This window comes from Galeopterus variegatus, unplaced genomic scaffold (genome assembly GCF_000696425.1).
Source record: "Galeopterus variegatus unplaced genomic scaffold, G_variegatus-3.0.2 Scaffold6011, whole genome shotgun sequence".
NCBI lineage: Eukaryota > Metazoa > Chordata > Mammalia > Dermoptera > Cynocephalidae > Galeopterus > Galeopterus variegatus.
In genome coordinates, this window is record NW_007732122.1 from 47,974 (window position 1) to 62,714 (window position 14,741).

Genomic DNA, 14,741 nt, shown 5'->3' on the forward strand with positions numbered 1-14,741 from the left:
ACAAGTAGCCTCAAAAAGGCAATGTGTTTTCTGAGCCTCCAACTTGCTGTAATTAATTTTGCAATTAAAAATAAAAATTTTTGTTATGGAAATTTTCAAAGTAGAATAATGTTATATATGCCCATGACCCATGGAATTAATTAATAATGGTACCTACAGCTTTTTGGATACTCTGTATCTGGCATGGTTTAAAAGGTACATTTCATGTATTACCTTATTTAATCCTCACGACAGCAATAGGCAGGTGCTGGTAGGTGCTAGTTAGTACACCATTTTGCAGGTGAAGGTCTTTTTTTTTTTTTTCCTTTTTGTCCTCTTTCGTGACTGGTAACGGGATCGCAACCCTCAGTGTTGCACCCGTACCGCGACCGGCAACGGGATCACAACCCTTGGTGTCGCGCCCGCACCGCGCTCAACCAGTGAGCGGACCGGTCTCTATATGGGATCCGAACCCTCGGCGAGAGCGCTGCCGCGCACCGCACTCTACTGAGTGCGCCACCGGGCCAGCCCAGGTGAAGGTCTTAAAGACTGAGTTGAAGCTACTTGTTTGAGTTAGCAAGGATATGATGGAGTTTAGAGTCAAACCCAGCCAACCTGGCTTCAGGTGTCACAGACTTGATTCAGCTGGGTCTAGGAAAAGCAGGTCCTGGTCAGGTTGAATAACTCATGTTATTCAACAGAGTGTGGGCTCTAAAAAAGGTGGGAAGGAAATATTCATTGGCATTTTAAAAAATTTTATTTATTCATTAAACTTTCTTGCTGGTTTTCTTATATTTCTTATCTAAAGAGTATGTTTGGGGTATTTAACATGACTTGATTTTCCAACTAGAGAAATCCTGAAATTTTTCCTTCTGGGCTAAGGTCTCTGGTTCTGGACTGAATCAGATTTGCCCTAGAATGTAGCTAATATGTCGTAGGAAAGGAGTGTTACGTATCTTTTAAACAGTCACATAAAGATGTACAATCTTTAGAATTCAATTTTTTCCTGAAAGATGTTTTTGTTCAAATTTGGATTTTTAGACAAACTATTTTTCTGAAATGCTTTGTTTTACTGTAGAATAGATGCAAATATTCAACTACATTTACGTATCCACTCATTGGTTAGGTTTCTTTTTTCTTTCTTTTTTTTAGGTGGTAGTTACTGGAAACTAGACTTATTCCACATAGAAGATTGCTTTCTCCCTCTGTTTCCTTCTCTCTTTAAAAAGCAAGATCTGCTGGCTGGCATCTCCTCACCTCTTATTTTTCTCACTCTGCTTCTTTGGCCTGAGTTCTTTTTTGTAGCTAGATCTAATTTGCCCTGTGCCTGATTTATTTTGGCAATGCAGTTAAAATGGTTTCTTTTTCTACAGAAAATGTGTTTTTATTTCTTCTTAGAAGAATAAGCTTTTGTTCTTCATAGTTAAATAAATCGAATTGCTTTCAAGCTCCAAATGCCAGTGCCTTGTCTTCATTGTCACTGGTCTTTTGCTTTTTAAAAATGATACTGTCGTAAGCATTCCTCTACACTGCATGTTTCTGAAATACGTACCCCTTTTTCCATTTTATGATAGTATCTTCTTGAAAACACTGATTTGGTAAGTTTACATAGCAATATTTTTTTAAAAATTATTTTTAACTAATTTTTAAATTGACAAAAGTGGCATATATTGTGTATAACATGATGTTTTGAAATATGTGTACACTGTGGAATGGCTAAATCGAGCTAATTAACATATGCATTACCTCACATACTTATCATTTTGTGGTGAGAACACTTAAAATCCACCCTCAGCAATTTTCAAGAATACGATACATTGTTATTAACTGTAGTCACCATGTTGTAAATAGAACTTTTGAACTTATTCCTCCAGTCTAAGTGAAATGTTGTGTCCTTTGACCATTTCCCCAATGTCCTCCTCCCCTCTTTGGCCCATTTTTTAATTGGGTTGTTTTCTTTCTGTTGAATTGTTTGAGTTCCTTATGTATTTTGGATATTATTCCCTTATCAAATGTATGCTTTGAAAATATTTTCTCCGATTCTCATAAATTGTCTGTTCATTCTGTTGTGTTTCCTTTGCTGTGCAGAAACTTTTCAGTTTGATGTAATCCCATTTGTCTATTTTTGCTTTTGTTGCCTGTGCTTTTGGGTTTATATCCAAAAGATCATTGCCCAGACCAATGTCAGGTAGCTTTTCCCCAATGTTTTCTTCTAGTAGTTTTACAGTTAATACTTTTTTTATGAAAACAAAAATTCATAATATTAGACATCTCTATTTTAAATTGTTTTATTTTTGAAAATATTATTAATTTTTATTTTAGTGATTAATAGCTGTGTTTTGAACTGTTTACATTTAATTTTAACTGTGACACTTAACTACCAATGGTTTTGGGCAAGTTACTTAACTCTTTCAAGCCATAGTTTCTTTGTCTTTAAAATGGGGTTGTTGCCGGACTTAAATGACATGATGTAGGTGTAGTTCTTAAACCAGTCCTTGGCATGGAGTTAGTATCTACTAGATATTCACTACTATCAATAATTTCTATGCTGTTCTCAGTGATCTCAGGTTTTTATTTATTTATTTTAATATTTATTGAATCAAAATTGATTATACATATTTTGGGGGTTCAACATTGAGATATTTTGATCAAATCAGTATTGCTAGCATACATATGGTTACAAATAGCAATTATTCTTTAAGCTCCTTGACCAATCTCTCTCCCTCCCCCTCCCCCCTCTACTTACCCTAGATTTCTCTCCTGAAAGAATAATGATTACTCTGTTGATTTGTTGCCTATACGATCTGTCCAGTGCTGAGAGGTGTGATCAGGTCCCCAAATATTATCATAGAGCAGATGCTTCTGTCACTCCGAAATGGGCTTTGTGGAGAGAGACATCCTTTTCTTTTCTTTATCTCTGCTGGTGACTCTCCTTGTGTCAGTGCACTCCAGTGGCTGGCAGACCATCTGTGTTGTGGTTGTGCCACCTAGCCTCTTGCGTGGCAGCCATAGTTGTTGTGGTGGCTGTGATGGGCCACCCACGTGGAGGTGATGTTTTTGGCATGCTCCTTGGTGCTGGTGGTTTCCCTGGTTGTGGGGAATATCTGGTCCCCAGCTCCATACCTCGGGTCCCTGGGTGGGCCCCGAGGTGCTGGTGTGGTGTGCCTGGCTGTGTGGGGGGGTGGTTCAATCCCCTTCTCCATACCTCAGTTCCCTGGGTGGGCCCTGAGGCGCTGGCACAGTGTGCCTGGTTGTGGGCAGAGGGTCTGGTCTTCAGCTCCAGACTTCAGGTTCCTGGGCAGGCCTCAAGGTGCTGGCAGTGTGAGTGGTTGTGGGTGGGGGTCCTGTCCCTGGGTCCATGCCTCATGTCCTCTGGCGGTCCCCAAGGTGCTGGTGGTGTGCCTGGGCCGGAACTAATTTTTTGTCCTTTGCCTACTTCTAACACGGGGGAACTTCCTATGGGAACTAGTACTTGAGCTGTGTTGGTGAGCTAAATTACTGCTTTGCTGCTGTTTTCCTAGGGAGGGCTTTCTGTACCTCAGGGGTTTAATGGTTGATCTCATAGGTACTTCCAGCTCTCCAGAGACTCAGTGCACCTGGGTTGTGTAGAAACTCTGATCTGGGCCTGAGTTTTTCCATCAAACTGCACCCCAGGCAATTCTGCATTCCCAACTAGTCTCCTCTGAGTGGTCGTGCGCTGATTGGGGGGTGGATCAGCTGTCCTTGCTGTGTCCCAGTGTTCTCCTGATGGGCCCGTCCCCACTACTGCCCATGCTCCAAACACTTCCCATGGGATGCGCCTTGTGCTGGTTCCTTGTGATGACTCACTGGCCTCTGAGTGGCTCCCCTTTTTCAGCTGTTCTGGCTCCTCACTCCTGCATGGGTCCACAGGAACCCTATTAGTGGCCTTGCTGTCCTGGGGGCCACCAAGGCCCTCTTCTCCCCTGCCTCCTTCAAGCAACTCCATCTGAAGGGCACAGTTGTGGCTTCTGCTGGCTCCTGCTCCATGTGCTCAGCAGCTCGAGGCTTAAAGGAGCCGCAGCCCAAAATGCTCCTAGCAGGTTTTTCTTTCTCTCATCGTGGTTTCTCCCACCTTCACGAACTCCGTAGGTTTCTCCTCCTCTTCCTCTGAGCTCCAGCGGCCCCAGCTTGGCTGATGTTACGTTTTTATATTTGTAAATTGGTTGATTTGTGTGAGAGAATGATGCTGGGGACAGTGTATTTCACCATCTTGACTGGAACCTGATCTCAGGTGTTTACTAGGCCATTTCTCAAGCTTCAGCTTTCTGGTTCTTTGAATCCCTTTTTTACTTTTTAAGAAAATTACAGCTTTGGATTTTCAGGGCATCTTAGAAATAGACAGTATTTTGCAAGTCCCGTAGGAATTTGGGCCATTTTCTTGTTAGTGTTAAGGAGGCATTGGAAATAACTATTTCCTTCTTACAGGAGGAGGTAAAATCAAAATTAGTGACAAGGTGATTGAAAGTTTTGCTGACTTGAATTATTTTTGTTATAAAGATCAGAGGATGGGATAAGGAAAAATGTAGCGTGGACCGAGAAGTTTCTGCACTTAAGCGTGACTGCTCTGCTAGTGCCCTGCTTTGGGATAAGATTCTTTTCTTTGCCACGATGTTGGTTCACACTCCATCCTGAGCATCTGAGTTCTATCACAAGTTGGCTTTCCTGACTTCGCTGCCTTCTCTTTCTCCTATGACAGTGAAGAAAGGCCAGCTTTCTCCTTCCTTAGAGCTCAGTGACAGGGACTGCTGGGGGGCCTTTCCTGAAGCTGCGCTGCTTAATTTGCATCCTCTGAATTGCTTTCTTTTTCTAACTGTTCCAAATCAACAATAAGAAAGCCCAGTAAAAATATGGGCAAAGAATTGAACAGACACTGTACAAAAGAAAATGTAGAAATGGCCAATATGCCATTCAACCAAAAGTGCTCAGCATTATTAGTCATCAGGAAACTAACATTAAATGAATTAGTTTTAATTTAAATATTAAGTTAAAATATTCAAACAGCATAAAAGCCTGCAGGATGGAAAAGGAGTCTTAAAAACAAAAGTAAGTGTCCATCCCATTTATACTCCTTGCCCCCCACATATCTCCTAGTCCTCTTCCCAAGAGGGACCACAGAAATCAGTATCCTCCACATCCTTTCAGGGTTATGCTATGCATATACATGTTTCTAAAACATGTCTGTGTATATAAAGTCCCTCCTTTTGGCCTTCCACAATTGAGAGCCTAGATACTTCCCAGCACCTTGCTTTTTATTGAAGTAGATGACTTTTAGGTTCATGGTTCCCTGACTTGAGTTTTTACTCTATCTGCAGATGACTGAGGAGGAGCCAGTTTTTACTCTCCCATGTTGACTGAGCCATGAGGAGTGAAAATGCTGGATACCTCTTAAAAGTCATATGCCTTATTTGTCCTTTGTTCTTGGGAATAACTCTAATACGTTTATGGCAGTAATCCGGGAGTTTTGGGTGGACCTTAAACTTACTTTAAAATATCAACTGTGATGTTTGTTCTGAGTTGTTCTTCTGCAGCTTTGTCTGTGCATGGAAGATACTGAAACCTATTAATCAGTATTCCCAGAATTTAGACAACATGGGAGATGAGGGTTTTGTTTCCCTTGGCTTTGAATGGCCACCCAAGCAAGCCTTCTCCTCCTAGTATATATCTTTCTAGGGAGGGGCCTGTTCCAGGGCCCCTCCCTCTGTTGATTGGAAGTTGACTCATAGAACCCACAGAGAGCTTATCTGTTCTCCCCCTTTAGCCCCATTAGCCCTTTGACAAGACTTACAAAAGAGGGGATGTGACATCTACCATTTTCACCACAGAAATTTGGCAGCATTGGAGGCTTATGGAGACTTCCAAGGACCTCACAGGGGTTCAAGGGAAGCCAAATATGAAATGCTTCCAGAGACATTTTTGTCTCCAATTAGAAAGAAGATGGAATTAATTTTCAGGATTTTAATTTTCCTTTATTTGTACCTTGAGACTTTGAGCTCTACTAACATTAAATAGCTTAAGTAAAAAATTGTGCCTATTTTCTCTAAGTAACAGGAATTAGGCTGCTTTATAGTGACTCCACAGTATAGCTTCTGCAATCAGATTTCTTGTGCTCAAGATCTGGTCTTTTTAGCTGTGTAGTCTTGGACAAATTACTTACCCTCTGATGCCTCATCTTCTCCATCAGTTAAGTGGGGGTAATAAAAATACCACATGCTTTATAGGGATGTTGTTCCTTGGCACTAAAGTGCAAAATGGGTGAATATTAGATGTTGTTAATTACTATTTTAGATCAGGCAAGCCTAATTTAAATATTTCACAAACAAAAGAGTTAAAAATTCATGTTTTTGATATTTCTTCATTCTCTTGAGGCTCAGAGAGGCCAGAATATAAATAACCTATAAGATCGTAGTAGTATTGTTCGTTTGATACTCAGGTAGAGGCTTACTGAAGGCCAGTTAGCCCAACTCTAGCTCACAAGCCAGTGGAGAGGCAATATCTAACTTGTTTGGTTTTCCTTATTAGAAAGAGGTGGTACTATTCAGAGTAATAAGTTATTCTGCTGGTAGCTTAGTGTAGACATTACATCAGAGACTAATTCAGGGAACTGCTGAATTGTATTTAAATAATTCCCAGTTGAATCTTTGTTTTTCCAGGTACAGAATAACTTTTGATGTCAGTTACATTTTACTTGGAATAAAGTGCTCTGAATCACATCGTCCCAAGGGCTGGTAAATCACAGATGTTCACAGTTATTGTCACTTGGGAAAGCCATTGTTGGTAAATATATGAACAAGAGCAACCTTCAGACTTCCGAGTAAGGTGCAAATCTAATGTCAAAAGATTCAAAACTCATCGGTATTATTTGATATAGAAGGTAATATAATTTGCAAGAATATACTGCAGGAATATTTCTGTCTATGCTACTTTAAAAAGCGATTTCCATTTTGAATGAAAAAAATACCTATAAACATCTTTATTTTTCCTGAACTTACCCCTATACATAAGAAGTTGTTCACCATTAATATTAAAAGTTAGAATTTTAGCTATTAAACCCTCTTCCCAAAATGGGAGTTGTAAGGTGGCAGCTCATGGAAGAGGCAGTGGTCAGTAAACATGAAAAATGCCTAACCTTACTAGTAATGAAATAAATACAAATAAAAATAGAGATCACTTTTTGCTTTTCTGTTGACAGAGATCATTAATGCTAGCATGACCATTTAACTCACGTCCAAAATGAGACTCTTCTGAGAAAAAAAGGGAACACACTGAATAATTATTATGTGTAAACATATATAAACTGAGACCTCCCAGGCAAACTGGTTCACTCGGTCACCCTGGTTAAGAGGTGGAGGTGGAGGTTATCACACACTGAAGCAGGGAGGCTATGTTAATGTAGACCTTAGTGGTGGCAATCTGGAAATGTCAAAAATTTAAATATGTACTCTTTGACCAAGTGATTCTACTTATAGATATCATACAGGAATGCAAAGGTAATGTTCAAAGTTATTCACTTCAGCTTTGTTTATAGTAGCAAGTAATTGGAAACAACTTTAAATATCCATCACTGAGGGATTAATAAAATGAATTATGCCTTATTCATTTACTAATGGCCTGCAAATGCCAAAGATTGAAGTAGAGCCAAATCATCTACTATGCTGTATATTATTAGATGAAAAAAGCAAGTTATAAAATATCCCAGTTTTGTTTAAGAAATGATATGCCCTGTATCTCACTTTGTCTTAGGTCGAAGCTGTTTAAACGTCCTCCCTACAGGTGCTAAGCTCCTTGAGGGCTTGGACTGTGTCTCCGCACCTTTTGCTGGAAAGCAAGTTATAAAATATCCCAGTTTTGTTTAAGAAATGATATGCCCTGTATCTCACTTTGTCTTAGGTCGAAGCTGTTTAATCGTCCTCCCTACAGGTGCTAAGCTCCTTGAGGGCTTGGACTGTGTCTCCGCACCTTTTGCTGTGCCTTCAGGTGGTGCCTTGTACATAGTTGGCCCTCAGTCATTCTTTAATAGATGTGATAATTCTTCTGGTCATTAAAAGACACCTCTGCAGGTTAGCTGAATTCTAATTTGTACCTACTTTGAGATAAGTTAAAAAATGATTCGGTAGTTCAAAAATTTTGCAGTTCAGATTCAGTTATTGAGATTGTAAATTAATATTTCAGACTTTAAATAATTCTGTTGTATTTATTTCCTCCCCCATTTCTTTGATATATTTTTGACCTTAGCTGACTTTGTAGTGTTGTGTTCACAGGGTTTACCCTTTGGAAGTGAACTTAATTTTTGCAGTTATTAATTGGTTGATAAACATTAGTACTGGGTTTTGCCTAACAACTAAAATCTTTATATGCACATTAGAATCAACTGGTTACCTTGTAAGAAGGCAGAGTCCTGGCCTCCAACCCCATAGATTCTGCTTTAGTAGGTCTGGGAATCTGCGGTTTTTAAATAATATTTAGGCCAACTCTAAAGCAGGTTTTGCTGATCATTCTGAGAAATGTTGATTTAAAGAAACTGCACAGATTAGCCTAGATTAACAGGAATCTATTGTGCTTTTTAAGTAAACAAGGAGCAGTTATTAAATTAGGAAGATATTAATATTAATTTATAACATTTAACACACAATTTAGATCGGAGCAAGATTTAAAGGACTACAAACACGAAGTACATTCTGATGTGTTCCTGTTAATCTACACCTGCCAAGATGCCAACTATGCAGGGAGCACTTTTGAAAGGCCCATGGTGTCACATTTTCAGCAACCGTAACCTGTGGGCATTAACCACAAAATGTCCAGTAGAGCCTGGTAAAAAATAATCCCCTAACCAAAAGTTTGAGCCTTAAAGCATTACAGATTACTAATGAATGATTACATACCTGTAGTTCCAGGACTTCAATGTAAATATTGCTGTCATAATCTTAACTCTCTTTCTACAGACACCTTTCTCCATTTATATTATTTGAAAATGTTTTAGAAAATTATTAATCCAGTCATGTGGTTCTGTAGCCTTGTAACTTTCAATAAGATCAGAATTCAATGTACAGGTGCACTTTTGATCATCCTGGGGACTGGGCGCCCTTTAGAGCATCATTTAACTGTTCACGGAACTACAGTGACTTGCCCTGGGAGAGGCCCTGCCAGTGTTTCCAGTTCCTACATTTCCATTCTGTTGCCCCCACACAGGTGGTACCAGAAGATCTCAGTGATGGCATGGATGTCTCTGTGGTAGTTGGGTAGGGATAATTGTGTGGGCTTCCAGGTCCGACTGCCTGGGTAGAATCCCTACTTTCCCATTATTAATCGTATGGCCTTGGGCAAGTTATTGAACCTGTAAGCCTCAGTTTCCTCCTATGAAAATGGGAGTCGTCATTGACTCAGGGAGTCATCTGGAATATTGAGTTAATGAACCTGGTATACTTAGCATAGCAGTACCTGGCACGTAGAAAGAACTCTGCAGATGTCAGCTACTGTTATGATTAGTTGGACAGCCTTTTCCTTCCTTAACAACCTGCCCTTTGAGGTCTTAGTGTTCCCCATCTATTAATATGTTTAGGCTTCTAGTTTCTTAAAACATATTTCTAATTTTTATTTATTTTTTTGGTGGCTGGACAGTATGGGATCTGAACCCTTGACCTTGGTGTTACAAGGTGGTTCTCTAACCAACTGACCAAACTGGCCAGCCCTTCATGTTTCTAATGTTTAAAAGGACCAAATCCTTTTTTTCTAGAGAATTCTTTTTAAGCAGGCATATATATATATCATAATCAGAGACATACTGTGGCTTCTGTGGAATCATAATAATAAAATTATAGCTTTATCTTTATAAAAAAGATTATGTAGTAAGCCACAAACGTTAAAAAAAAAAAAGAAAGGTGACCTCTTGCTTAGATTTAGATTAATCTCTAGTGAGGCTTTTTTTTTTTGTCCATCAGTCTCGTTTTATGAGAAATGGTTACACAAGTAGTTGGGATTTCTGAGTTGGGTTTTCAGTGTAAGAAAGTTTTACTTACTTTCTTCCAGCTTGAGCACTCACTTGTGTAGAACTGTAATCAACAAATTTCCCCAAAAGAGAGAGAGGTCAGGCTTGTAAAATACGGTGGGGTCCCCTGGCGATGGCAACTGAGAACAGTGGGCAGGTGATTCCTCCCTGTCTGTCCGCCCACTGCTGTTAGCCTCACGGAGTGCTGTGCCGGCTCACACGTGGCTTCTGGTCACTGTAGGACGGTATGGAAGGCCCCTTCTAATGTTTTTATTGGTGTACAGTGGTAAAGAAATGCTGTTTCAAAGGGTGTGCTTGTTTATCCCTATGGATATATGTACAACTGTGCAATGAAATGAGAAGGGGTTACTGTAGGACGGTATGGAAGGCCCCTTCTAATGTTTTTATTGGTGTACAGTGGTAAAGAAATGCTGTTTCACAGGGTGTGCTTGTTTATCCCTATGGATATATGTACAACTGTGCAATGAAATGAGAAGGGGTTTAACAACGTGAAAATGCACCCTGACACAGTTCGTACTTTTAGGTACCTCATTTCATCACGAGAAATAAGGCCACAGTTGGAAACTTACAAGCCATAGTGTGTGATGTCTTCTTTCCCCCTAGATTGTCATTCTAGTAATACAGGTATTTAGCTGGAAATTCATAGCCGTCGGGCCAGTAAAGTGCTGCCTTTATTTTTATTCATTCATTCATTCATCTATATTCATTCATTCATTCATTTATTGGGCTGCTTGGTTGGTGTAGGGAACTGAACCTGTGACCTTGGTGTTATTATAAGGCTGTTCTCTAACCATCTAAAAAGTGCTGCCTTATAAATAAGAGTGTGTTTGTTAGGAGAGACCAGAACTGCCAAGAGTTTCAAAAGATCAACTTTCCTTTTTCTGCTTAGTTTCTGGTATTAGTGGTGTGGACTTTAAGCAGCAATTTGTATTTTTCATTTCCCCTTCCAAAAGTATTACGACAGTGCAGTTTTAATCAGCTGCAGAAGGCAGTTGTTGAAGAAAGCTAATGTGATTGTTTAAAGCAGAGACTTGGGTGATGGTAATGATCATAATAGCTGACCTTTGGGAGTGTGTTGTGTTGACTCTTCAGCCACATGTTAAGCATTGTGCGTATGTCATCTTATGTAAAACCCCCAACAACCCTACAACAGAATGATGAAGAGACAGCTGAGGTTCAACAGCTAGTAATAGGGGTCTGGATTTGAATCCAGACCTCTAGCTCCAGACCCCTCATTCTTAGCCCAGCCTGCGGTCTTTGCATGCCCACTTCTTAAAGTCAGTCAAATCTGTGCAAAACATCCTGAATGGGAAGTTCTCCTAGGGGGGGAATGAAAACTGTGACTGCGATGGACCATGACACTCTAGGCCTGATGTCCTTCACCCTTCACTTTGTTATTTTCCTCTGTGCAAAAATGTCTGGGTCTATGGGAGCACATGAGGAGATGTAAAAGTGGTGGAATACCTATTTTCTATATAATGGCCTAGTTTAAAGTTTTTCTGGGAAAATTCTCTCTCTCTCTCTTTTTTTTACTTTCAGACCTATTTTTTATATTTCTCCACCTCTGGCCTTTCTACCTTTTTCTATGCTAGAACGTTTCATGTGAGTTGACTCCTTCCTGAAAGTACTCTTGAACTTGACATTGTTCAGCTTCGCAGTACAGATCTGTGGTTCAGCTGTGCTAGACGGTGGTAATGCAGTGCAGGAAATTGCTTATTTCATTATGATTAAAAGCTTGATTCATGCCATTTTAGGGGACAATATTCATTTCCTTTTTGGCTAAGTTGATAAGGTCCTTTATCCAACCCATCTCATTTGAGAAATCAATTTCTCTCTCTCCCCCACATCTCTTCCTCTCTCTCTCTCTGTCCCTCCGTATCTGTCTTTCCTTCTCTGTCTCTACTCTCTAATAACCACTGTGAATATTATGAATAACAGAATGACAAAAAAAGATAATATGGATAATATCTTGAAGGAGGAGCTGTAAAATAAGTAAAAAATATGTCATTTAAGACATCTTTAGGGCCGGCCTGGTGGCGCACTGGAGAGTGTGCCGCTTGAGAGCGCGGCGGCGCTCCCGCTGAGGGTTCGGATCCCATGTGGAGACCGGTTCCCGCTCACTGGCTGAGCGTGGTGCGGGCGCAACACCGAGGGTTGTGATCCCGTTGCCGGTCCCCGGTACAGGCGCGACACCGAGGGTTGCGATCCCGTTACCGGTCAGTAAAAAAAAAAGGAAAAAAAGGAAAAAAAAAAAAAGACATCTTTATTGACTTTGTCTGCTATTTGTTTGTATTTCTGCAAGCTGGTTTCATCCCTGCTATTGTTTAGCATTTATAGGCATACAGGATTTTGGCCTATAAGAGAATGTTTTGTTCCTTAATCTTGTGTAGGTTCGCCTGATGGTATGTATGTTTCAACATGCACAGGCAGCTCTAGACTTTTAGTCCTGCCCTGGGTTATCCCAGTCTTCAAAACAAGAAAGTACAAAGGTACAGGGTGGCCAATTAGATGAGATATTTGTCAAAAGCCCTTTGGGAAGTATAAATCTATTTTATAAGTATGGAAGCTTCATTTTTAATATTAACATTGAGATGGGCCAGTTGTTAGAATGACTTAAAAATACAATGCAGAACCTTCAAGGTGTACATGGAGAGCTAAGATTGAATGTTTTATCGTTGTGTTCTTACTTGCCCAACAAAATCCTAACCAAACTGCTCTGGGTTTGGTTAATCCTAACCAAATTAACTCTGGTAGACAACCAGAGTTAATTCTATTCGGTGCGTCTTTGGAAAGACACCTTACAGAGTTAATTCTATTTGGTGTGGCTTTGGAAAGACACCTTACTGATTCATACGACTCCTATGACCGAGGATGTCCACTCTGTTGCTTGTAACTTGACAGCATGTGGTGGAGAATTAATGAACATGTTCCCCAGGAGAAGTGATACATGAATCCCATGGAAATGCCCACCAGTCACCTTAGAAGCATGTGTTAAAACACTGATATTCTTAGTATTCTGTGGTTCTCAAGTTCTATTACTTTTTGGTTTGTCAAACCTAGATAATGGGGTCCTTTTGCAATTGTGGTACTTAAATTTCTATAGACCGAGTTCTAAAAGAAATGTATAATGGGAAAAGGAATGGGGTGGGACAGGCTGGATTAAAATTTCTCTGTTTTTAAATATTCAGGCAGATTAATATGTGACATGATGTTTAAATTTTGATAAAAGTTTTCCCTTTTCTGTTTTCTCTTACAGCAGTGACTTTATTTGAAGAGTTCTAAGAGACTGAAACCTTTCAAGATATGAAGTTGCCTAGGGAATATTTTTATATATTTTATACAATTTCTGTCACGGAGTCAGCAGGCATGTGGATAAAAACCTAAAAGGGAATAGTGTTGCTGTGCTGGATACAGAATTCAGTTCGCTTTGAAACAAGTTTTGGTTTAGAAAGTCTGATGAAAAATGTATTACATTTCCAGGGAAGGAAAGAGTTCATATTTATTTCCCCAGCCATCCCCCAGCCCCCACCGCTCCCAGCCCCCATCCTGCCCTTCGTGTACACACTGCAGTGTTTCCATTATGACCACTGTGTACAGTGAAACTATTCATGTACAGTCGGCGTGTGTGTGCGTGTGTGTGTGTGTTTCTGTTCCCCCAACTCTTCTATCTCATTTTGATACTAGTTGTAAGAAGATCTTCATACTTACAGTTTAACTGTTATAAAAGATAAAAGATGAATCCTTGGTGGTAGAAGGCCCTTGGAAATAATCTAGGCCAGCCCTGAGAAATTAATCCCCCAAGTGACCATGGAGTCAGATGGGACCAGATGCTAGGCTTTGGATTCCTAGACCAAGAATTAAGTGTTAACTCCCGCTACCACCGTGCCACTCCTTGGTCACTTATTAAAATATCAAGAGTGTTTTTGTTGTTGTTTTGTTTTAACTTGAGCTTAAGCAATTCTTATTTAGTCCACTGAATAAAGGGAAAAATGGTTTAAAGTCACTAAAATAAATTCTTGTTTTGACAACCCAAGGCTAAAACAAAAAAAAAGAACCCCACTTCTCATTCAAGATGGGCCACACCTACCTCTGGCATGTTTTTCTTGGTGTACTTCCTGTTTTCTCTCTTGTACCCATGCTCATTATTTAACTCCTTGGGGTTACTTTTCCTGCAGGCCTGGCAAACCCTACTTTTGTTGTTGTTGTTGTTTGTTTTTTAGCTTTACATTTTACTAAACACCTGCAAGAACCCAGAGGCAATGATAGTAGTACATTATTTATGCTAGGTCTGGGGTGAAGGGTGGGACAGTCCTGTTACAGGGAAATCTCCGAGACCTGCCTTCTTGTCAGTGTCGATGGTGTGCCTTGGGCATTTCTTTTATTCCAAAGCACATTTCTCATTTAGCTCCCAAAAGATGATTTCCATAATAATATACTTCATAGTATTTACTGTGAATATAGTTATTTGATTCTGTTTCCGGCATCAAACTAAAAATACCTAACGTTTCAAATGAACGGTAGATTCAATTTCATGTGAATTTTTACTGACAGCAAATATGCGGCGTATGCATATACAGTCATAAACACAGTGGAACAGAAGTCAGTCTGGAGATAAGTTCCACTGAGGTCCAGAAAGTAGCACTATGGGAATTTTAATGGTGTGTATTAGTGTAAATAACATATTTGTGGTCTAGGCCAATAGTTTTACTTAAAAACAAACAATAAGTATAATTTTTTT

General features: G+C 39.8%; 1 protein-coding gene across 1 annotated transcript in view; it reads left to right on the forward strand.

Annotated features, from left to right (window-relative positions):
* RELL1 (RELT-like 1) overlaps window positions 1-13,923 on the forward strand; it is a 40,319-nt gene extending 26,396 nt beyond the window's left edge. Inside the window, exon 8 of the mRNA XM_008590345.1 lies at window positions 13,260-13,923. The gene's annotated coding sequence lies outside the window, so the exon portion shown is untranslated. The remainder of the gene's footprint in view (window positions 1-13,259) is intronic.
* The last annotated feature ends 818 nt before the right edge of the window (window positions 13,924-14,741 follow it).